The following is a 24,627-nucleotide window of genomic DNA, read 5'->3' as shown; positions in this document are numbered from 1 at the left end:
GAGTGAGCACAGCAAGTGCAGTGGTGGTGATGCCACTGTTCATATTGTTCCTTACTGGCTGGTGAAAACACAGGAGGGGTAGGGAAGAGGAGGAGAGAATCTGAACACACGCAGATGGGATTCCCTTGTGCATGAGAGGCAACTGTTCAGGGAAGGAGGTTCGTGGAAGAGGGAAATAGAAGGAGTTGCAGCTCTCAATAAACCCAAATTAGAAGCAGGTGCACAGGCAGGAAGTGTGTCAGCAGGAGGAGCTGAAGGGGAACTAAGGACTCTAGGTGTCAGTCCCTCTTTAGTGTTTGAAGAGGGTGCTGACAGGAACTGGGCCCAGCAGCCTGTTCTTCCACATTAGTGGTGTTGGGAAGAGCTGGAATCTTTGAAGTGCAGGTAAGCAGGGACAGAGACTCACAAGTCCCTGCATCAGGTGGGAGAAAAGAGAGGCAGTCCTATTGTCACTGTCACCTGTCACCACCTCTTTGCTACTCTGAGGCTAAAAAAATTAAATAGTTAAAAATAAATCCTCTGAGGTTTGTTTTCTTATCCGTAGCCAGCATCCACTGCCATCCGCGGTCCCCGCCACTTCAGTCCATTTGGACCGTGGCTGGCCATGGCTCTGCGTTATCCCATGGCCATGGGCCTCAACAAGGGACACAAAGTGACCAAGAACGTGAGCAAGCCAAGGCAAGTTCGGGCGGGACATGATCAGCAAGGTGTGCGGCTTCGCCCAGTACGAGCGGCGCGCCATGGAGCTGCTCAAGGTGTCCAAGGACAAGCGGGTGCTCAAGTTCATCAAGAAAAGGGCGGGACACACATCCGTGCCAAGGGGAAGCGCGAGGAGCTGAGCCGTGTACTGGCCACCAGCCATGAGGCAGGCCGCAGCCAAGGACTGAGACCCCGCTGCCTCCCAATAAACCTTTGCTCGCCTCAAAAAGAAATCCTCAAAGAAACGAAAAGCCAATTAATAAATAAGCTACTAACTTAAAGAGAGACTTCTTAAAAGAAGTAAAAATGGTCAGCAGACAAATGAAGAGTGTTCAACAACTCTGGCCATAAAGGAAATGTAAATCAAAACAACACAGAAATTCCACCTCATCCCAATTAGACTGGCCATTATCAAGAAAACTAACAACAGAAGCTGGCAGGGATGTGGCCAAAAGGGAGCCCTGTTACACTGCTAGGAGGAATGTAAGCTTGTCCAACCACTCTGGAATGTAGTATAAAAGTTTCTCAAAAAACTAAATATAGTACTACTCTATGACCCAGCAATTCCACTCCTGGGCATTTATCCAATAGAGCACAAACAAGACCACATTAGAGCTACCAGCAATCATGTTCATTGCAACACTATTCATTTACCTTAGCCAAGATATGGAATCAACCCAGATGCCCATCAATGATCAAATGGATCAAGAAAATGTGGTATGTATACACAATGGAATTCTACTCATCCATCAAAAAGAATGATATTGTGCTATTTGTAAGGAAATAAAGACTTGGAAAGGGCTGGGAATGTGGCTTAGGAGTAGAGTGCTTGCCTAGCATTCATGAAGCCCTGGGTTCTATTCCTCAGCACCACATAAAGAGGAAAAACCCGAAGTGGTGCTGTGGCTCAAGTGGTAGAGTGCTAGTCTTGAGCAAAAAGAAGCTAGAGATGGTGAATCCAAGCCCTATATCTGTCACACACACAAAAAAAAAAGACTTGGAAAAAATTCTATTAAGTAAACCAGATCCAGAGAAACAAAGCTTGCATGGCTTCCTCTTTTATTGTAGCTAGAATGAAAGTAAACACACTGGGTGGTGTGCACGCAGTTACAAATGGATTGGATGAAGTATAATAGAGTATGGAGAGCTCAAATAGTATAATTCTTTAAAAAGACTAAAACCCCAACAAAATAAATACCAGGGTACCTGCAGGGTGGGAGAATGGCAAGGAGGAGAGGGGTAGGTAGATAAATGAAGGGGAAAGAATGCAGTGAAGAATTCATTGTATATACCACAAAATTAAGAAAAAATAAGGAATCGAAATAGGGTGTAAAAGGTGTAAAAAACATTGAAGGATGACAAATCAAAATGCATTATATATGTCAACTGCTTTGTTAAATGGAAAAATAATTCAATATATATCCTACAAAATAAAGAAAAGTGAGGGAAGGGATTGGGTTGGAGTGAGAATGTGGAAAGGGGTGATACTAATCAAGACACACTTTATTTATAAACTGCTTTGTTGGATGGCACCATTTTTGTAACACTACCTAAAGATAATAAGAGTATTTTAAAGAAAAAATTTCCTTCCGGAAAACAACTATGGAAAATGCTATGGTAGAAATAAATTAAATATTTAAATTATTTTAGTTATTTTTTTAGAATTTCATTTTAAGTACTAAAAGTCAATGATACAAAGTTTCAACAATGATATGAAATGCCCTTTTCATGTTACTTCCCTGAATTGCTGTTCACTCCATCATTTGCATATGGTAATACTTCCCTGGTGACTGGAGGAGGGTCTGAGGATCAAAGCCAGGTGCCACTCTGTGTACAGGGTACATCCGTCTACTTCCTTTGCATGGAATGGTTTGAGACAATCACTGCAAGTGAAATTCCTTGCTGTACTGCCTAGGGTAATTAGTATTAAAAGCCTTGTGCTTTTATTAACAAAAATACACATGTATAATGTTTTTGTGTTTACTTTTTAGTGAAAAGGAAACATTATACTCTAATTTTTGTTACTAATTAAAATACATCCCTCCAGTATTAACATCAATGTCTAATTTATATTTTTATATTATATGTTTGATATTTTATCAACTATAATAATATACATTTCAGGCTTTCCACTGTTTTGATAGTGATGCCACCAGCAGATTTATACAGTGTTTAATCTCACACACATTTTCTGATGATAAAGTCACTATTGTTGGATGAGAACAATGTATATTCTAAATTTTAACTTTTCTAAGTTATTCCTCCAGTTTGTAGCAACTCATATTCAAATTCACCAAGTATAGGAGTGATGTATCCCTGATTCCTATAAATACGACCACCAACTCAGATAAACAGGGCAAGGAGTCTTTGTTGCATGTGTGACCACATTCCACTAGTCGGGTAGCAGAGTGCAGTGTCCAGCTTTCCTTCACAGGGTTTTTAAATGGAACAACCACACGCAGGTGGTATACATGACCATACAGGAAAGCAGGCAGATTTACAGAAGCTGAACTAGCAGCTTTTTTCAATCTTTTTTTAAATGTAATTTTCTCAAGGGTTGAAGGGTTGCATATATTTAGTAAGATAATTCTGTCCCCTAGGCTGGCAGGTAACAAGGAAAATATATTTCACTATGAATGCCATCACTTTTAAAAGAAGAACAGCTCAGACATAGCTTATAGAGGGGGAGCAAGTCTTAGAATCAGAAATGTATGAAAAGTGGTGGAATGAAATTGAAATCTGTGGAGAAGCTACCTGTATCAGCAAGATACACTGAAGAAAGACACACTTTATCAGAAGGGGCCAGAGGGTTTCTTCTGATGTTGAAACAGACTTTCCAGCTCTTCTGCAAAGTCTAGAACTCTTATATCCATGGTAAGATTCCCCCACAGGGATGCCTAGTCACTCACTCAAGAAGATTTAGTGACCACAATGTATTTTTTCAGAGGGCTTCAATAGTGAATTAAACAGCAAGTGTCTGTTTATCAGGAAAGAAGGTGAAGTGGAGGCTGAATGGCCTGCAGGAAGGAGCGACATGGAAGAAATACCTTCATGAGGTGTTTTGGTATAATCAAGTTGATCCTTTTCTAATCTTCTTAGTGTTATAAGTTTGTGATTGTTTATCCTGGGTAGTTTTGTGGTAAGTGGCAGACATTTAAAAATACAGAAATTATATTTACAAAATAGATTTCTAGCAAGGAATATAGACTAGACTTGAGAAAATTTATTTTCTCTATGATAAAGTAATAGACATGATAGTTCTGAAGTTTTAAACTCATTACATTCATTGACTTTCTGAATTACAGACAGAAGCAAATATTATTAGGGATATTTTAATCTAGCTTAACTATATGTTCACTTTTTAGAATCTCTTGGTTTAGACAAAGAAAGGGACATAAAAATAAGAGGTAAGCTTTATCAAACCTTTTATTGAAATATGCTACCAAGTTTTCACAATTGATGCTAATTTTCATCAATTCTAAACTAGGTTTTCACAATAAAATGTGAACTGTGATGCATCTTGCAGTTACTGTTAAACAATTAGAAAGTTGGTATTTGTTCAACAAGTTTCTTAAACCATATATATGTGTCTATATGTAGACATATATATTTAAATTTATTTATTTATTGTCAGTCATGGAGCTTGAACTCGGGGTCTGAGCACTGTCCCTGAGTTCTTTTTGCTGAGAGGAGCAGACTTGAAACCCTTAGGCTTAGAATCCGAAGACTTGTGTTTTCATCCTTAGTCTAACTTCACCCCTGTAATATCCAGTATCCCAACCACAAAACCCATGTATAATATTTGGAATATGTGTTTGCTCATGATACTTTTTTACTCAAGAGAATTTCTTCCATCTGCCTTTCTGCATTTCCTTGCTGGAGTGGTACCCGCAGCAGCCTCACACAAGTGTGAGTCTTGTCAGGTTGTTCTTTTGTCTCTCACTAATGGATAAACACTTCTGTCTTTAGAGTAACTTTGAGTACCTTCTTGTTCTATGGTTCCTGCCTAGCTTCTTGGCTTGACTGTGTAGTCACATATTGTTTTTAAAACTCTAGGAGTTATATTTAGAAACCATATCCAGCAAAGAACATATTGCTGGGGAATGTATCACGTCTTGATTTTAATCTGAATTAAGCTCTGACTAGAAAAAGTCATTGTTTCTTTAAATTAATAATTACACCTTTTTTTCTAATAAATATGCGTAATGTTTTTTTTCTTTTTTAAAATTTTTTATTGTCAAAGTGATGTACAAAGAGGTTACAGTTTCATACGCTAGGCATTGGATGCATTTCTTGTACTCTTTGTTACCTCATTCCGCCCTCCCCCTTTCCCTTCCCCCCAATGAGTTGTGCAGTTCATTTACACCAAACAGTTTTGCAAGTATTGCTTTTGTAGTCATTTGTCTTTTTTACCTGTGGCTCTCGATTTTGGTATTCCCTTTCAGTTTCCTTGTTCTAATACCTGTATACACCGTTTCCAATGTACTCAGATAAGATACAGAGATAGTGCAGGTACAACCACAGGAAGGGGATACAAGAAGATCATCAATAATAGAAGCTACAGTTACACATAACACATTGAAAGTAGTTACAACAGTGATATAACAATCATTTCCATAACATGGAGTTCATTTCACTTAGCATCATCTTTTTTTTTCAAATTTTTATTATCAAACTGATGTACAGAGAGGTTACAGTTTCATACGTTAGGCATTGGATACATTTCTTGTACTGTTTGTTACCTTGTCCCTCATGTCCCCCTCCCTCCCCCCCTTTCCCTCCCCCCCAGGTGTTCAGTTCACTTACACCAAACAGTTTTGCAAGTATTGCTTTTGTAGTTATTTCTCTTTTTTTACCCTGTGTCTCTCAAATTTGGTATTCCCTTTGAATTTCCTACTTCCAATACCAGTAAACACGGTTTCCAATATACTCAAGATTACAGAGATAGTGGCGTAATGTTTTTTTTAAAGCATGATGAGAAATGTTTGAAGGAAATCCCTTATGAATACATGCAGTACATTTTATAATTGGTCTATAAAAATGTAATAGGCACCAGAAACAGGTAGTTGTTAATCAAGGAAAGAAACGTACTAGTTAAGGTTTTCAGTCTCAGATGAAGTCTTCGTTTCAGGCTGTCCTTTAGAGGCTGCTCGCTCATGTTCCATACCTAATCTAAATGTAATGAGTCTTGCTCAGTGCTTTAAGACTCTTTTGTGTATAAGTCCTTTGCACAATCATTTGTACAATGTTGTCTGTGGTCAACATTACTTTTTCACCAACTCCTTTGTATGGCAGCAGTGTAGAGAGCAGCCAGTTGCTCAAAATCATTCTAGAGCAATTTCCCCACTGGCCCCTGGGGTTCGCAGGGGAGGAGGAGCGGCCATGGGAGGAGGGAGGAGCAGCACACCAGGAAAAGGGGAGGAAGAGGCTCTGGGAGGGAGGGAGAAAGGACAGCCCCCCAGAAGGCAGGCGGAGGGGAGGCAGGTCAGTCTTGAGCAATTCTGGGGAAAAGGGGCGAAGCTGTGGCTTGAGGCCAGCCAGTAGTGGGGTGGCTTCGCGGGGCGCTCTGGTGTGTGGCGAGCAAGAGTGACCGCAGAGCCGTCTAGCCCCTCAGCTAGGCCCTGGGGAAGAAAGAGACCCGAGGTGGCTGGCAGGGGAGGGGCGTGCAAGATGGGGCGCCATCAGCGCCCGGGGCGCAGAGGGGCTTTCTCGGGGTAGCAGGCCGGAGGAGCGGATGTGCTGGAGGCAGCGGCGCTGGAGGCGAGGACGGGGGCGGGGGCCCCTGGGCGCTGGAGGGGAGGACGGGGGCTCTCTGGGCGCGGGAGGGAAAGAACCCGCGGCTCGCCTCCTAGCAGTGACTTTGGAGCTGGGGTCTCAGGCTACGGGGACCCCGGGCGCCGTAGGGTGGCGGGAGGGCAGCTGCGTGGAGGTAGGCGCGGCTGGCACGTGCTAGGTGGGGCGCTGGGGAGCGTCCCGAGGGCCCCGGGGCTCGGGGGCGCAGGGCTGGGATAACTGGGGCGCGGTGGGCACGGGTGTGGCCGGGCGGCCTCCGGGCTACCCCGCGTGTGCGGTGCCTGGCTTTCCGCGGGTTGCGGGGCGGCGCTGGCACACCCCGGAAATTTTTTGGGGGTCGTCTGGCTGGGGTCTGCTGGGGAGACGGCATTTCCGCCCCTCGCCGCAGATCCAACCCCGTCGCGGCGGAGGGAGTTTCTCCGAGGTCCGGGCGCGCGCACGGCTGGAGGGGGCAAAGACTGCTCCACTAGGGTCATGGAGAGACACGGGCGCTAACGTCGGTGGGCGTCCAGAGAGGCTGAGAGGAGGGAGCCCCGCACGGCCGGGTGCCACTGCGAAGCGGGGTTGTTTGCTGCTCCTCCTCGTACTTGTGAAGGTGGCCGGTGATTACTGTGACCACCGAGGAGGGACACCCCCCGCCCCAGACCGCCGTTATTTTCCGTGCTGCACATCAAACTGATTCCCAGCAACCTCCTCACATCGGAGAGGCAGACTGACCCTTGTCGTAGACTCTGCTCTTTCTTTCTTTGAGAGGTTCAGACTTGGGGGAAGAGGGGGCGCCTCTCAGAAGCACTGCGGGTGCCTTTTGTACAGAAATAGCTGTGTAAATAAGAATCCAACATTGAGTTTCCTCCTCTCTTCAGTCAGGTAGTCCTCCCCTGAAAGTTCCTTGTGTTCGAGCAGTGGAAACATTTCCTAATCTTAATATTGCCATCAAAACACTCCATTCCTAGAGGATTCTTAACAAAATAAAATAAAATAATGGAGAGATATTTTTTTCTAGAGAGATTTTTCGGAGGAGCATCATTTATGTTCTTGTTGCAAATGCCAAGGAATATATAAAAGGCATAACATTAACTCTGGGTTAACAAAGAACAGTTGCTGAAATTGAAGTTGTAGGATACAGACTAATTTGTGAACATTAATCAATCATTGGGTTGTAATACATCTGAAGGATGTTTTAGTGATTACAGATTATTTGCTTACATATTTGGAGATCGAGAAATTGAGATGTATTGATGTATTTTCTTATTTATTTGAAGGATTACTAATGGAGAAAGTAATTTCGATTTTATCTGGACTCCAAAGAATGGGTCAAAATTTTGGCTGAATCTAAGCAAATTCTGGTGATTATATATAGTACTGAAATAAAGAAGTTTGTTTTGGCATATTAGTCCTGTCTAGCTGTAATTCTGTTGTGGAAGCAAATAATTGCCACTTTTACTGTTAAATCTATCAAACTGAACTCCAGGTAATACCCACTCTTTTAAGAAAAGTGATGAGGGTTCTGCTAGATGGTGCTATTTCACTTAATGTATTTTTCTATTTCTTGTAACTGGCTTAACTATCAATTGACAATGACTATTCTGGATTGTCTTTGCATTAATTTCTTTATGAATATTGTTTGAATTGAAAACCAACATTGAGGTTGGTTCTGTTTTAGATAATAAGCAGCTTTATTTAGGAAAAGAAGTCCTTTAAAAATTTTTACATGATCAAGTAGGATTCATTCCAGGGATGCAAAGCTGCTTCAATATATGCAAGTCAATTAATGTAATTCATCACATCAGTAAGAGCAAGGACAAGAACCACATGATCATCTCCGTAGATGCAGAAAAACAGCATTTGACAAGATCCAACATCCCTTTACGATGAAAGCTCTAGAGAACTAGGAAGCCAGGGGCTGGGAATATAGCCTAGTGGCAAGAGTGTTTGCCTCATATACATGAAGCCCTGGGTTCAGTTCCCCAGTACCACATATATGGAAAACGGCCAGAAGTGGCGCTGTGGCTCAAGTGGCAGAGTGCTAGCCTGGAGCAAAAAGAAGCCAGGGACAGTGCTCAGGCCCTGAGTCCAAGGCCTAGGACTGGCAAAAAAAAAAAAAAAAAAGAAACTAGGAATCCATGGGGCATTCCTCAATATAATAAAGGCTGTGTATAACAAATGTATAGCTAGCATTGTAGTTAATGGCAAAAAGTTAAAAGCCATTTCTTCTAAAATCAGGAATGAGACAAGGATGTCCTCTCTTTCTACTCCTCTTCTATATAGCATTAGAATTTCTGGCTAGAGCAATAAGGCAAGAGGCATATATAAAGGGGATCCAAACAGGGAAACATAAATTAAAACTCTCCCTTTTTAAGATGACATGATCCTGTATTTAAAGACTCCACACCCAAGTTACTCTAGCTGATCCAAAACTTTAGAAAATAGCAGGATATAAAATTAACTCACAAAAATCAATAGCTTTTCTGTATGCCAACAATGAGAAGAACAAGGTTGAAATCAGGAAACTCCTATTGTAATAATTTCAAAACAAAATGCCTAGGAATTTACTTAACCAAAGATGTGAAGAACATCTGTGATAAAAACTTTAAAAATATGAACAGAAAATTAGAAACAGATTTAAGGAAGTGGGAAAGGCCCACATGCTCCTGGATTGGGAGATTAGCATTGTGAAAATGGCAATACTACTAAAGGCTGTCTACAAATTCAATGCAATACCCATCAATATCTTCAATGAAATAGAAGAAACAATCCAAAATTTCATATCAAAGAATAAAAGACCCTGAATAGCAAAAAACAATCCTTAGCAGGAAGAACAGTGCTAGAGGAAGATCAATAGCAAACTTCAAGCTCTACTACAAAGCCATAGAAACAGTTTGGTACTGGCACAAGAAGAGGCCTGAGGACCAATGAAATAGAACTGAAGACCCATAAATGAACCCAAAGACCTATAGCCACCTAATCTTTGACAAGGGAGCCAAACAATAGGATGGAAGAAAGACAGCCTCTTCAACAAATGGTGCTGGCAATTGGTTCAACGTTTGTAACAAACTAAAACTTATATATCACCCTGCACCAGAATCAATTCCAAATGGGTCAAAGACCTCAAGGTAAAAGCAGATACCCTGCAAATATTACAGAAAGGAATAGAAGAAACACAAGGACTCATTGTCATAGGTCAAAACTTTCTTAATAAAGACCCAGAAACACAACAAATCAAAGAAAGGTTGGATACATGAGAATTGCATTAAACTGCAGAGCTTCTGCATGACAAAGGACATAGCTTGCAAGATAAATTGAAAGCCCAGATTGGGAGAAGATCTTCACTAACCATACAACAGACAAGGGCCTCATATTTAAAATATACTTAGAACTGAAAAAATTAAATTCCCCCAAAACAAATCCTCAAAGAAACAACCACCCCATTAGCAAATAGGTTAAAGACTTAAAGAGAGTCTTCTCTGAAGAGGAAATAGAATGGTCAATAGACACATGAAGAAATGCTCAACATCTCTGGCCATAAAATAAATGCAAATCAAAATAACATTGAGATTTCCCCTTTTAGAATGGCCACTATCAAGAAATCTAATAACAACAGATGCTGGCAGGAATGTGGCCAAAAGGAAACACTACTATACTGTTTGTGGGAATGGAAACTTGTTCAAACACTCTGGAAAGCAGTATGGAGGTTCCTCAAAAGGCTAAACATAGAGCTCCTCTGTGACCCAGCAATCCCACTCCTAGGCATTTATCCAATAGGGCACCAACAAAGCCACACTAAAGCGACTACCACATCTATGTGCATTGTAGCATTATTTACCATAGCTGAGATATGGAACCAACCCAGATGCCTTTCAGTAGATGAATGGATCAAGAAAATGTGGTACATATACACAATGGAATTCTATGCTTCCACCAGAAAGAGTGACACCTCCCCATTTGTAAGGAAATGGAAGGACCTGGGAAAAAAAGTCATGTTAAGTGAAGCCAGACTCAAAGAAACAGGCTGCCTGGTTTCCTTTGTTTGTAATAATTAGTATATGTCTAGGATAGTCCTAGTAGAGCATCACAATAGCTCAGTAGCTATGTACATATGACCTTAGAAAATGATGCTAATAAAAATGAACTACAAGATATGGAAACAAGAAGGGTTTTTTTTTTTTTTAGTGTGCTGTATTCAGTTATTTCTTTTTTCTCTCATTTTTCCCACTTTTGTTTTATTCCCTGTTGTCACTGTTTTTTTTTAAATTTTATTTTAGTACCCCTTGTCTTATGTATAAGTTTGTCTGATTTGGGGATGGGAAGAGGAATCACAGAAATGGTGAGACAAAGGGAAAGTGTGAACCAATGCAACAGTGATACTCACAAGACACTATGTTGGAAATGAACTTTACAACTTGGGGGGAGGGGCGGCACGGGGAGGAAAAATGGGAGAAAATGAGTTAGGGTATAATAGTGTCCAACAAGAATTGTACTCATTTCCTTACTTGTGGAACTATAACACCTCTGTGCATCACATTTACAATGAAATACATAAATAAAAATAAATAAATTGTCTTAGAGCTATGGAAATCACACAGCCATTGCACACTAACACAAAAAGCTGGATTTCAGATGGATAATAAATGAAAAACTGTCTATTCTTGAAAACAGGTAAAGATTTCTCAAGAGAGCACAAAAATACTAATCTGGGAAGAAAATGAATTTTTTTTTGTTAAAATGAGGAACTTCTGCACATGGAAGGAAGTCATGTGAAAATATGGAGTCAAACATTGGATTGGTAGAGAATGCACAGCACATGATTTTGATGAGGCTTCTGCAAGAATACGTTTCGCATGACTATCCAGAGATAGATACCAGACAAAATGAGCAAATGACTTAAAAAGTACAAGATAGAAGAGAATATCTAAGTGGCCAAGGTACATAAAAAGTTGTCCAACATCTTCATCTTTCAGGAAAAGCAAATAAAACCACATATTTCAAGAAACCAGAAACACCACTAGCATGACTTAAATTTGAAAAAAGAAAGGGGGGGGAGGAAATGGATCTAATTTTGGTGAGGATAATCAACACCTGGAAATTTCATGTGTTTATAATAAGAATTTAATTGGCTCAACTCTTTGGGAATATATTTTCTAAATAACCACTAATGCCAGACACATGTGTACTCTATGTCCCTGTATATCCATTTTGATGCAATTACTAAATTTAATGAGTTCACATCTCCAACAAAACATAATGAATGCTTGTGACTGCTTCTATCATGATGGCACCAAACCACATAATCCAACACTCCAAATATCTGTTTCAAGGGGAATGCATAAATAAGTTGGTGTATATTTATTCTGAGTATCTGGACATAACAATTCAAAGGACAAAAGAGAATTAGGCACAGTTGATCAAGCCTGAATTCTAACTGCACAACAGGCAGAGTCAAGGTATTGAAGTTTGAGGCCAGCAAGGGCATGAAAGTTTATGAGACTCGATCTCACTCAAAATGGCTAATCATAGTAGCCAGACTGAAGCCCAAGCTAAAGGGAAGCACAATAGCTGGGTGCAGTTGTGTGGGTCTGTCATCTTCAGCAATACAGAAATACAAATAAGAGAATCATAGCCGTGGCCTAAAGCAGTAGATACGTGTCATGGAAATGCAAGGCTATGAGAAGGAGAAAAAGAAAAGAACAAAGGTAAGAGAACTGGTACACACAACATCATTGAAATGCAAAGATTTTGCCAAATGATGGAAAGCGAACATGGGAGTATTTTCATGATACCTCTGTGATTATAGGCCCTAAAGTTCAAGAGCAGAGGATGGAGTTCGGGTGAGCAGAGCAGAGGGGAGGTGGGAGGTGAAGATATGGAGTTGGAAGGAGCTGTGGAAATCTTAGAGAGTAATAGAAATTTTCAACATGTAGATACAAAGGTACTATATGGGTAAAAACAAGTGTAGAATTTTATATAGCATTGGGCTTAAGTTTTTGTACTTTATTATATGTGTTGTGCTCTTTTAAAACTTAAGAGAGAAGAAGCAAAGAAATAGCTTTTCAGAGTATTGTGGTATCAGACCCCTTGCCTGAGAATTAAAAGCAGTCCAACCTGCCATGTGCACTGGGATAGTACCAAAAGCACATGGCTATTTCATGTTTTAAATACGTATGAACTTTTAATTAAAAATAGAATTGAACTCTGGTCCTGGGCACTGTACCTGAGTTCTTCAGCTCAAGGCTAGCACTCTACCACTTGAGCCACAGTGCCACGTCTGGCTTTTCCTGTTTATGTGGTACTAAGGACTTGAACCCAGGGCTTCGTGCATGCTAGGCAAGCACTCTACCACTAAGCCACATTCCCAGCCTAGAATTTATTTTTTAAAGCAAAGGAGAAAAGACTACTGGCAATTGCAGACAAAATCAGCCATAAGTCACGGGTGTTCCGGTGAAGTTCCCCTTTGAAGAAGAGGCCAGATTCAAATGGGGCTGGACAACTGGATTTAGGGAAATAATGAGTAGCTTTATAGATCTTTTTAATTGATTTTGACTTGAAGATGGTGGCCATATTGGCCTCTCTAAGACATTATTAAAATAGAACAGGTTTACTTATGATTGTGTAGGGGAAATATCATAAGAAATATTTTCTAAGGGATATGTGTACACTTGTGCATTTTCTCTTCAAATGAACTCTAGAAACCCTGACATTCCCCATTCCAGCAGTCCCTTATGAGCTCCTGAGAGGAAAGCACTGGTCTGCTGTACAGACTATGAATATGAACAGGTAACTATCTAGGATACTGGGGTGGGATGAACATCTCTAGCTGCTAAGTAAATACCTGTCAGGAGGACAGCAGCAGCGAGCCCTGTCTGTATTTCACAGTCCCGCTGCAAGGTTCTGCTGCAGGCAGCAGATGGCTGGACAGCACTGTGTGCCCACAGCACAGAGGAAAGTGGCTGAGTCTTCAGGACTAGTGGTGGTGATATGCAGAGAGCTGCCCGTTTTTGATAATGTGGCTCTAAATTTGTGTTTTTGCTTTTCATCCCCAACTGAATACAGTCTGAATACAGCCTTTCCCAGGGCCCTACCTGTACCACAGGAATTCTCTGAAAGAACTGGTGGTGTAACTGCAGTTGAGGCTGCCACTACCTCCCTGCTGGAGGCTCAGGGTCTCAGGACTCTGCTCCACCTTATCTTTCCCATGCAGTCCTTCCCAGGAGAACAAGATCAGGAAAGACAGCATTACTTTACTTCAGTGTTTTGACACATTCCAGCAGGAGATCTGGGATGCGCTAGAACTGAGCACCTCCCTCTCCTCCTCAGGTTGAGGAATTTGTACCCTGCCCCTCATCTCTGCACCAGCCCCCCACTTACAGCCAGTCTGAAGCCACAGGCCAGGAATGTACATTGCGATGTGCTTTCCATCCTGAGCTCTCCCTTGTGAGACAAGGTGTAATGATCAAAACCCTTGCCTTCTCAAGATAGCTTCTTTAAACAATCTCAGCACTTCGACTTGTACAATGATGTCACCTCATTTGTTCTAAATTTACTGAGAAAAATAATACAAACAGCAATGAAATCAAGGACTAATTCTGGCTACAAGTTTGTCATCCAGATGATGAGAAATGTGCTTTTATATAAAAGGTGACAGGGAAATTGCATCAAAATTAAAATCCTCAGTAGAAAAAAAAATCAACACAGTGAAGAGACACCTTATAGAATGGGAAGTAAAGAACCTGAGAAAGTGGTTTAGTGGTGGAGTGATTGTCTAACACTCATGAATCCCTGTGTTCGAGTCCTGGTAAATAAAGTCCAAATAAATAAATAAAATTAGTAAAATTAAAAGAAAAAAGTAGCCAGCAATTTTTTAAAAAAAGGAATGGGATTCACCAACTCTTTGTCAGAGCTAATAGTCAAAATAAACATGAACTGCAAAAGAAAACATGATAATGAAAAAGAAGTATTGAAATTAAATAATGGACTGATGATCTGGGCAGAGAGCTGACAAAAAAAAAATAAATAGGACCAGGAAATATATGCAACATACTCAGTATCATTAGCTATTGGTGAATTTAACTCAAATCTACAATGCAAAAACTAATCAGTTCTCCTTAGTTGAAATGATGTTCATCAAAATACAAGCTTGTGAGGAGAAAGGAATCCTTAGATGATGATGATTGGAGTAAGAGTTATTAGAGCCATTATGGAGGATGTACGGAGGTTCATCAAAACTTTTAAAATAAAATAGCTGTCCATTTTGATCCAGCCATCCAAGTTCTGTATATCCAAAGAAATAAGAGCATAACAAAGAAACATCCATGTTGGGCTGGGAATATGGCCTAGTGGCAAGAGTGCTTGCCTCGTATACATGAAGCCCAGGGTTCGATTCTCCATCACCACATATATAGAAAATGGCCAGAAGTGGTGCTGTGGCTCAAGTGGCAGAGTGCTAGCCTTGAGCAAAAAGAAGCCAGGGACAGTGCTCAGGCCCTGAGTCCAAGGCCCAGGACTGGCAAAAAAAAAAAAAAAACACAAAAAAAACATCCATGCACTGTCATTTGTGGGATACTAATCACAGTAGCTAAGTTATGGAGTCAACCAATGTGCCTATCAGCAGATGAATGAATAAAGAAAACTTGATTGAGGTGAACACTGGTAACGCACATCTGAAATCCTAGCTCTTCAGAAGTCTGAAACGTAGAAAATCGCTGTTTGAAGCCAACCTAGACAGAAATGTCTATGAAACTCCATCTCCAAAATAATCAGCAACATCTAAGCTGGTGGTGTGGATCAAATTGTAGGGTGTAAGCCTAGCAGGTAGTAATAAATCTAGCAAATGAAAGGTCCAGACTTCAATATTGTTACCCCTTAACATACACAGAAATTCGTAAATATACAAGTTTTATTGCTTGTAAGTTTTACACCATTGCCAACCAAGGCAAAAAGCACAACATAAGTAAAATTCAAACTAAAACAATAATGTGAATTATATTGTTCTGAAACAAAAGAATCAGGGGTTGTTGATTAGAATAGATATATGGGTAGTTGAATAACAGTGGTGGAGGGGGATTAGAAAGTTGCATATCAGGGGGGCTGGAGAGGTGGAATAGAGTATAAATTATGCAAGGTGTCTCTGTCTTATAAGCAAATGGGGGACTCAAGTGATTAGCATGAGTGGATTTGCTCCTACAAGGTTCTTTGCACTTGAAATTGTCCAAAAAAGAAATGTACTCGTTACCTGACTTATGTGATTGTAAACCCTTTGTATATCACCCTTATAATAACAATTTTAAATAAAAAGACCCCTTGCACTTTAACTCAGAAGTCTAAACATGTGCAATTTGCTGGGGGCAGAGAAGCAAGGCATTCAGTGGGTTTTAACAAGGGTGCAGACACAAATTAGGCTGTAATGTTTATAGAAGACTTGTAGGAGGTAAACTTTACAGAAATGGAGGATCAATAAAACATTGTAATTAAAAGACAAAGTAACTATGATCCAGAAAAATCTTGATTTCCTAACTGTCCTAAACTGATAAATGACCATTTCTCCTATTTCTTTTTTTTTGTATTTTCAGCAGATAGGTTTTATTGTATTGCCCAGATGCAGCCCAACACTAAAACTCCAGTACATAATTCCAAGTGGTTCATAGTAATTTAAGGTAAAATTGATGATGTTTTGCAATTTTCTATCCCAGAGCATCCATCAAGGCAGCCAGCTACCTTATAGTTTGAGATGTTTTAATCTTGCTGCTCACCTACAGACCTTCTTTAATGGTTTCAAATGAAATTCCAACCTGTTTTGAAGAAAGAAACCTGCAGTTCTCAAGCTGTTATGGAGTTCTGACTTGATGTAAAGCTCATCTTCCACTGCTAACACAGGGGCACTACAGGTCATTCCACCACAAGCTTCCATGTTAATTCCTTTTCCTTTGCTTAAAACTCAGTTGTGTACTATCTGTTATAGTGCAGGTGATGCTTCATATACCTTTTATTTCAGTTTCCACTCAGGACCCAAGAGCAAGGGATGCGGACACAAGTGTTCATGCAAGTAGTAGACAGTAGTAGACCACTCAAATGGCACCATTTGAGCTGCCTTTCTCATAGAACCTGTGCCTATGGCTATACTGGCTTGCTCTTCACCACCTTCTATTTTCAACCTTCTTTGACAGGTAACTGTCCATAAAATGCCATCAGAAGCCTCACTGCATCCACTATTAGCATCATTTCAGGTAGCAGTGAACTCCCAACACCAAAAGACCTCTCCTATTTCTAATAGAACCTAATTTTGATGTGGGTGGCACCAAAGTCAGATGAAACCTCATCTGAATGTCCTGTGTGCCTTGAAGCTGGAGGCAATGTGAGAGGTCAGGCAACATCTGGAAAGTGAAATGTAAAGGGAAGCTTGGACAGCAGCATCTGGAAAGGACTGAACAACTAGACAATGCCCACGGCCCTGTGATGCCCTTTGTTCTACCTGGAAGGTGGATAATCCTGAAGGACCCCAAGTAGTTTCTCAGGAGTATGGAAGACAAGTGATACCTGAAGGATGAGAACTGTTGAGCTAGAAAGATCCTGGGTCCCTCCCCACAGGAAGAACCTCATCCATGTTAGCCTTTCTTAGTACAGTACTTCTTTAGATAAAAGAAAAGAAAAATTGTCTTTCTTTAAAAAATAGTTCTCTGTAACACAAAGTTCAGCTAAGCGCCTACAAATACAAATAATGTTCATTAAAAAGACTAGCTACTCAGGAGGCTGAGATCTGAGAACTGCAATTTGAAGCCAGCCTGGAAAGCAGAGTCTGTGAGACTCTTTTCTCAAAAAAAAAAAAAAAAAGCCAGAGTGGAACTGATGCTCAAGTGGTAGAGCAATACCCTTGAGCACAAAAGCTCAGGGAGAGTACCCCATGCCCTACATTCAAGCTCCAGGAGTGGCAATAAACAAACAAACAAATCCAACGCAAGATCTGTGATATTGCATATACCTGTAATCCCAAGATACATTGGAGGTAGAGTTAAGAGGATCAGTTCAAGTCTGCCTGGAAAAAAAGTCCAAGACACTGCAAGAAACATTAACTAAAACAACAACAACAACAGAAAAATAGGTTTGGCTCAAGTGGTAGAGCACTAATCTGAACAGCTGAAGACACTGAGATCAAACCCCAGAAATAGCAAAAGAAAATCAAATAAATGTATTCCTTCATTGAAATAAATTCACTATTGATTGAGTATCCCAGCATGGAGCCAAATATCCCAGACCTTCCACAGTGCTCTGGGTCCTCTGACACAGGTAATACTGATGGGACAAGGTGTGGTTATTTAGAGCCTCTGCCTCAGCCTCAGTTCCATTTCTAATTCCCTCCTTACAAGCATGTGCACAAATACGAAGACCCCAATTTTCTCCACACAAACTCTTTCAGTAGTGTCAAATCAATATGCATGTACTTTAGTAAGACCAAGAAGAAGCTGGTGCAAACTGATGCATTTGATAATTTAAAATCTGCTTCCAGATGGTCACTGGTAGCTCATGCCTTTAATCCTAACTACTCAGGAGACTGAGATCTGACCATGGTTTGAAGCCAGCCTGGGCAGGTAAAAAGTCCATCAGACTATCTCCAATTAACTACAAAAAAAAATCAGCTAGAAGTGGAGCTGTGAGACAAGTAGTAGAGCTAGACTTGAGTACAAAGGGTCAGGGCAGCACCCAGGCCCTGAGTTCAAGCCCCAGGACTGGCATGTGTGCATACCCCCACCTCCACCCCCCCACACCAACCTTTGAGCAAAACAACAAGCTTTTTGAAACAAAGCATTTAATTTAACATCTTTTTGTTTTGTTTTGTTTTGTTGTTTTTAGTCAGTCATGGGTCTTGAACTGAGGGTCTGGGCACTGTCCCTGAGCTTTTCTGCTCCAGGCCAGAGCTCTATCACTTTGACCCATAGCTCTACTTTCAGTTTTCTGGTGGTTATTTGGAGATAAGAATTACACAGACTTTTCTGCCCTGGCTGGGTTTAAGTCACAATCCTCGGATCTCAGCCTCCTGAGTAGTTAGGATTACAGGTCAGGTGTAAGCCACCAGCACCCAGCTAACATTTTATTATTTTTTTTAACACAACACACATAGAGGAGGAATGTTATGACTTTCATCTAAGTTATTAGTTTCCTAATACAGAAACTGAGGCTTTGACATCACATCTCTTACATGGCAGGATCAGATTCAGATCTTGGTCTTTATTACTCCAAGATTCAGCTCTCTGTCTCTTTTCTTATACACTGTCTCTATCCTCATGGTGAAGTACCCAGGAGAACAGCCCCTCCCTCCTTCTTCTTCACCTGCCTGAAACCAGTAATCACCTGACTATCAATCTCCTGACTGTGGGTCAGCAATAGATTCCAGGCTCTGAGATCACTTCCATATCTGCTGTGGTCCCAACTCCCACCTTTCCCTATATAAATCAGCTCAGCATGAGTCTCCCCCCACCCTGCATTTTTTCCCTTCTTCCTTCCCCTCTGCCTCCCCATGCCTCCATCTTGTGCTGGCCAGCAGTTTTCTCTCCCCTCAAAAATCTCTTTTCCGGGGGCTGGGGATATAGCCTAGTGGCAAGAGTGCCTGCCTCGGATACACGAGGCCCTAGGTTCGATTCCCCAGCACCACATATACAGAAAACGGCCAGAACCGGCGTTGTGGCTCAAGTGGCAGAGTGCTAGCCTTGAGCGGGAAGAAGCCAGGGACAGTGCTCAGGCCCTGAGTCCAAGGCCCACGACTGGCCAAAAAAAAAATCTCTTTTCCGTTTGAACAATGTGGTATCTTTTTCCTTGGAGGAATATACAATACCCCCCCCCCACCCTTTTTGGTCATGGAGCTTGAGTTTGGGGCTTGGGTGCTGTCCCTGAGCTTGTTTGCTCAAGGCTAGTGCTCTACCACTTTGAGCCATAGGGCCATGTCCAGTTTTCTGGTGGTTATTCGGAGACAAGAGTCTCACAGACTTTCCTGCCCAGGCTGGCTTTTAACCGAGTTCCTCAGATCTCAGCCTCCTAAGTAGCTAGGATTACAGGGTGTGAGGGGATTTTAGTTGGAGAAATTTCTAAATTAGAAGACTAGTTTATTTTAAGAACTTATCGGTTACAAAAATGAAAAAAAATGAACAAATAATATATTTTATTACACACAATAGCTACAGTGAATAGAAAATATATCTACCTTAAATATACTATACACAATATATACAAAGTTTATCTGTGTAGAGCCATGGACAGCCCACAACCCATATTGAAGTAGGGATGCTGGATCTGGCCGGCACCATCTGGGTCACATGCTGGATGGCAGGGAGTTGAGTCTGGCCAGTGCCATCTTGTCTTTAAGGTGGAGGCAGGGAAGTTCCACCTCCCAGGTGATGGGCATGCCTGAATTCCTAGAGGCAGGGGTAGAGACTAGGACAATAGGTTACTGGACCTGCCAATCTTGGGTCATGAACTCTCAAGCTGTCTGTGACCCTGCCCCTAACCTGGCCCTATTTAGGACAGGACCAGCTCAGGTGTGAGAACCCCATGCCTCCTATCTCCAGGTTCCTGTCTCCTCTTGTCTCCTGTCATTCTTGCAAGTCAACATGGCACCTCGCTTCAGCTCTCCATTGGAGCTGATCTGGTTAACAAACTTCCTCTCCTGCTTTAATGGCTCAGTTTTCTGACAGTGTTAAGTATAATCAAAGGGCTGCAGGTCTTTGTGACAGGAGTCCATCTGTAGTCACCAGCTTCCCAATAAAAGTGGATTCTCTGTTTCTTGTGTGGAGTTCCCTTACAACAATACAGACCTAGAAGAACCCCATTCTCAACTCTGGTCAAGTGTCATCTTAGTCACATTGCCATAGCTTATGACCTCCACAACCTAACGGAACACTGAATTTATATAGATCTGGACTCCATGTTTTGTGAGATTATATTAAAATGGAAGAGGTAAGCAGATCTCAAAACAATCAGAATCGCTGGTGATTTGACTTGATCACATGATCTTCAATCTCTCCCTATCTCCATTAATTCTAGGATGAGGGTGAGCTGGAAGCCTTGATTAGGCTATGCAAGTACCATGAGAGACACCTGTGAACAGGAGATGAGCAGTAGGAACTCCTTCAGAGAAGCTGAGGGGGCCCTCAGGTTGGGTCATACTGACTGTGCTCTGTCTCCTGCAACATGCACACTGTGTATGAGATGTGCACCTGTGAAGAGGTGTCTCAGTTCAATGTAGCTGCAATAGAAAACTTCTAGGGAATAAGGGAATTGGACTGAATTTTACTCCAGGAAAAACGTACCAGTTTATCATAAGCACTTCTATATGGTTAAGCAGTGAGGAAGCTGTGGGATCCTTTTGAGAGCTTCCCTAGAAGGAAGGAAACGGGCCAGAGGAAATAGCACTCTTGGAACAAGTGAGCATAGGTGTGGCTGCTGTTTTAGAAATCTCTCACCTATGTATATCCCACGGATGTGTGGCTGAATGTCTTCCTTAACAAAACTAGGTGTTCTCTGCCTTGTAAATTCTTTTCCATCCATCACTCAATGGCTGCTTCTGAAACCTCAGCCAGCTTCAGGAAGGAGGAGCTAAAGGCAAACTCTGGTTCGTGCAACATCACCATCTGGAGGTCAAACCTAGAAGTAGCTCTTTCAGTAAATGACCAGGAACCCAGAAATGAGGGATTCCCAGGGTGTAATAGGATAGGTAGGTGTTAACAATATGCCTTCCTTCAGAGGTTGCATATGCGACCTCCATGCTACATCCTGCTCATCTCAGGTGTAAAGACATAAAAGAACTAAGGTTTCCAAGAAAACTTAATTGGACAAGTACAGTGATCTGAGTCATTTCCTGTAACAGACTTCATAGGAAAGATCAGATAAGGGAATAACATAGATTAATGGAGGCTCAGTTTACTAATGGAGTTGAATGACAACTCAGAATCAAGCATCATGACAAAACAAGAAAATTGGGTATGCAGTGGCTAACATTTGTAATTCTTGCTACTTAGGGGAATAAGATTTGGAGGATTGAGGGTCAAAGCCAGCCTCAGAAGCAAAATCTAGACTCTACTTCCAAAATAACCAGCAAAAAGCCTGACTAGAGGTGTGGCTCAATTGGTACCGCATCAGCTAAGAAAGAAAGCAGAGCAAGCAAGATACCCTGAGTTCAAACCTCAGTATAGCCAGGGAGGTGTGGGATGAGAAGTACTTAGATTTTACTCATTGAAGAAAAGGAAAAAAGAGAGAAGAGAAAAGGGAAGAATAAAGTGAAGACGAAAAGGGAAGGAGGAAAGAGAGAAAAAAGACCAGTACGTATATGTAATACTAGCTGAATAGGAGGTATAGTTACAAAGACTGCAGTCCAAGACTAACCTAGGCAAATGACTGAAGAATAATGAAATGCAAAAAAAGTCTGTAAATGTAGTTCAAATGGTAGAGTAACTGCCTGTCAAGCACGTGGCCCTGAGTTCAAACCCCAGTAATGCCAAAAAGAAAAGAAAAAGGTAAAGAAAAATAACTTTAAAAAATGTAATGCGCTGTCAATGAATTTAGGGTGAAAAATTGATTCTAAAAGCCAATGCTAGGATCATTTCTTACTGGTTTTAAACAGGAAATAAAATTTTAAATGTGAACAAAATAACATTACATAGTCATAATAATATAGTGGTACTTGTTTTGAAACTATAAACCCCACATCTATGCAAAATGATGAATTAATATTAAGAATGAGACAATGTAAATATCCAAATGTCTGGGTGGTATATGGAAATTGAAGAGAGAAAGCAGGGAGGCAAGGAAGGAATTTGAACAATGTCATCTTCCTTAGGATGAACTTGCTTCTGTAGCTGCAGAGCAAATAGAGCATTTGTATCTGACAAATAGCATGAGTGAACTCTTGTGAAACTGCCACATGCTTCATAAAACATAGAACAACACTAAGAGAAGGGCTAGGAATGTGGCCAGGACCAGAGTTTTCCCAAACCTCTTTTTCGACATCATGGGTCAAGAGCAATCAGCCAGGTTGCAGATTTCTGTCCAACACCCCCAAACTCAAGTCCCAATTCTTTTCAGTCCAAAAATTACTCAGCACCTAAAGCACAAACCCCTTTATCACCTGCCTCTTCTTCTAGTTGTAAATGAATACCCAGGTTTTAGGCTCCTGGCTAGTCTGGGCCTGGACCGTGTTTGGAGCCAGGGAAGAAACATAGCAGCTAAAGCAGCTCTTGCCAGGGAGCTGTTCCTAGAAAAGCCAACAGCAAGGCAATAGCTGCTCAGTGTGGGACTTCCTTCAAAGTGCAGTCAACCTCCAAGGAGACTAAGGAGGCAAAATCTACCAGTGGCAAAAAATAGCAGCCTGCATTTCACTTTAAATCTTTGCTGAGGTAGAACCTCTTAGAGATAGAGCCTGAATGAAGCAAATATGAGAGTAGGGTCAACTTCTCTTGCCTCATCTTTTCTTGCACAGCAACATAGAGATATCATCTATGGAAGTCACCTGACAGGTGTGAGCTTGGGGTCATCTGATGGTGGATTCAGTATAACCCTCCTGATTTTGTATGTTATATCCTGAAATGTTCATTCATCTCTCTGTAGCAGTGGTCACCATAGAATCCTAATCTCTGGGGGAGGGGGTGGTTCTGTTGTTGGTAGTGGTTTGTTTGGTTGATCGGTTTTTGTTTGTTTGTTTGTTTATTTATTTTGGCCAGTCCTGGACCTTGGACTCAGGGCCTGAGCACTGTCCCTGGCTTCTTCTTGCTCAAGGCTGGCACTCTGCCACTTGAGCCACAGCGCCACTTCTGGCCGTTTTCTGTATATGTGGTGCTGGGGACTCGAACCCAGGGCCTCATGTATATGAGGCAAGCTCTCTTGCCACTAGGCCATATCCCCAGCCCCGGTTGGTTGGTTTTTGTTCTGCATATGGGTTCTGGGTGCTATCCCTTAGCTTTTTCATTCAATGCCTTTTCCTTCAAGTTCTATCACTTGAGCCATACTTCCTCCATTTCTTGCTTTTTTCTGGTTAACTGAAAATATGAATCATAAATATTTTCCTACCAGGAATGTCTTAGAACCATGATCTTCAGATCTCAGGCTCCTGAGCAGCTAGGATAAGGTATGAACAACTAGCACCCAGCTTCAAACCCTAATCTCATTTAAGTTAAAAAAAAATAAAAGGAGCAGATGGAGCAGTCTGAGAAAGAACTTTCATCTCCGAACACCGGTATCCTTTTACGATCCCACCACATCCACATTTACTCTCTCCCTAGATGACATTTAGTAGAAGTTAATTAGAGAAGTAGACTCTGCTCCTCACTGAGCAACAAGGTGGGATGTGTGGTGTGGAGCTACTCTCTTAACCTGGGAAAAAGTGAAATATGGGAGAAAGAAAAGACAGACTTAATACCAAACTTCAGTTCCGTTACTTTGTGATCTTATAAGTTTCAGTGTCTTCATCTATAATACAAGGAGAACAATGCCAATGTCAGAGTCAACCTATAGCAGATTCTCAATAATACATTTACTTCCCTTATCTTTCTTTTTTTACTTAAAAATTTATTATCCCCAAAGTGACTAACAGATGGGTGACCATTACTTAAGCCAGGTAAAGTGTACATTTCTTTTTTTGAACAATGTGTCACCCTTTCCCTTGCTCTCTCCCATTTCTCCCTCCCATCCCCATTACAAGTTGTATGGTTCATTTTCAACATAATGTCTAGTGAGTATCATTATTACATTTGTTTACTTTGTCCCACCATTTCTGTGCCCTCCCCCTCCCCTTTCAAAGACAGCAAACAAACAAATGAGGAAAAATGAAATAAAAACAAAAACATTAACAACAAACCTCTTTTTTGCATCTCTTGTAGTTCATTTCCATAAATATTATTTTATATGGTTAGATACACATAGCTATTGTGCTTATGTGTTCCTTTCCTAAGAATATCCTCCTTTGGTCTCACTGTGTGAATGTCTACAGACCTGCATAATTTATCATGTCCCAGTGTACTTTTTTTCTTTTACCATCCAGTGTGTTTACTTGCTGATTTATAGGCACATTTTAGTTGCTATACTGGAAACCAGGCAGCCTATGTTTCTTTGGGTCTGGTTTACTTCACTTAGTATAATTTTTTCCAAATCTTTCCATTTCCTTAC

General features: G+C 41.2%; 1 pseudogene; it reads left to right on the top strand.

Annotated features, from left to right (window-relative positions):
* Nucleotides 1–553: 553 nt before the first annotated feature.
* Nucleotides 554–4,079, top strand: LOC125357932 (annotated as a pseudogene).
* Nucleotides 4,080–24,627: the final 20,548 nt, after the last annotated feature.

Source organism: Perognathus longimembris, chromosome 10, assembly GCF_023159225.1.
Source record: "Perognathus longimembris pacificus isolate PPM17 chromosome 10, ASM2315922v1, whole genome shotgun sequence".
Lineage (NCBI taxonomy): Eukaryota > Metazoa > Chordata > Mammalia > Rodentia > Heteromyidae > Perognathus > Perognathus longimembris.
Note: the sequence above shows the minus strand (reverse complement) of the source record. Positions and strands in the feature narration are given on the sequence as shown.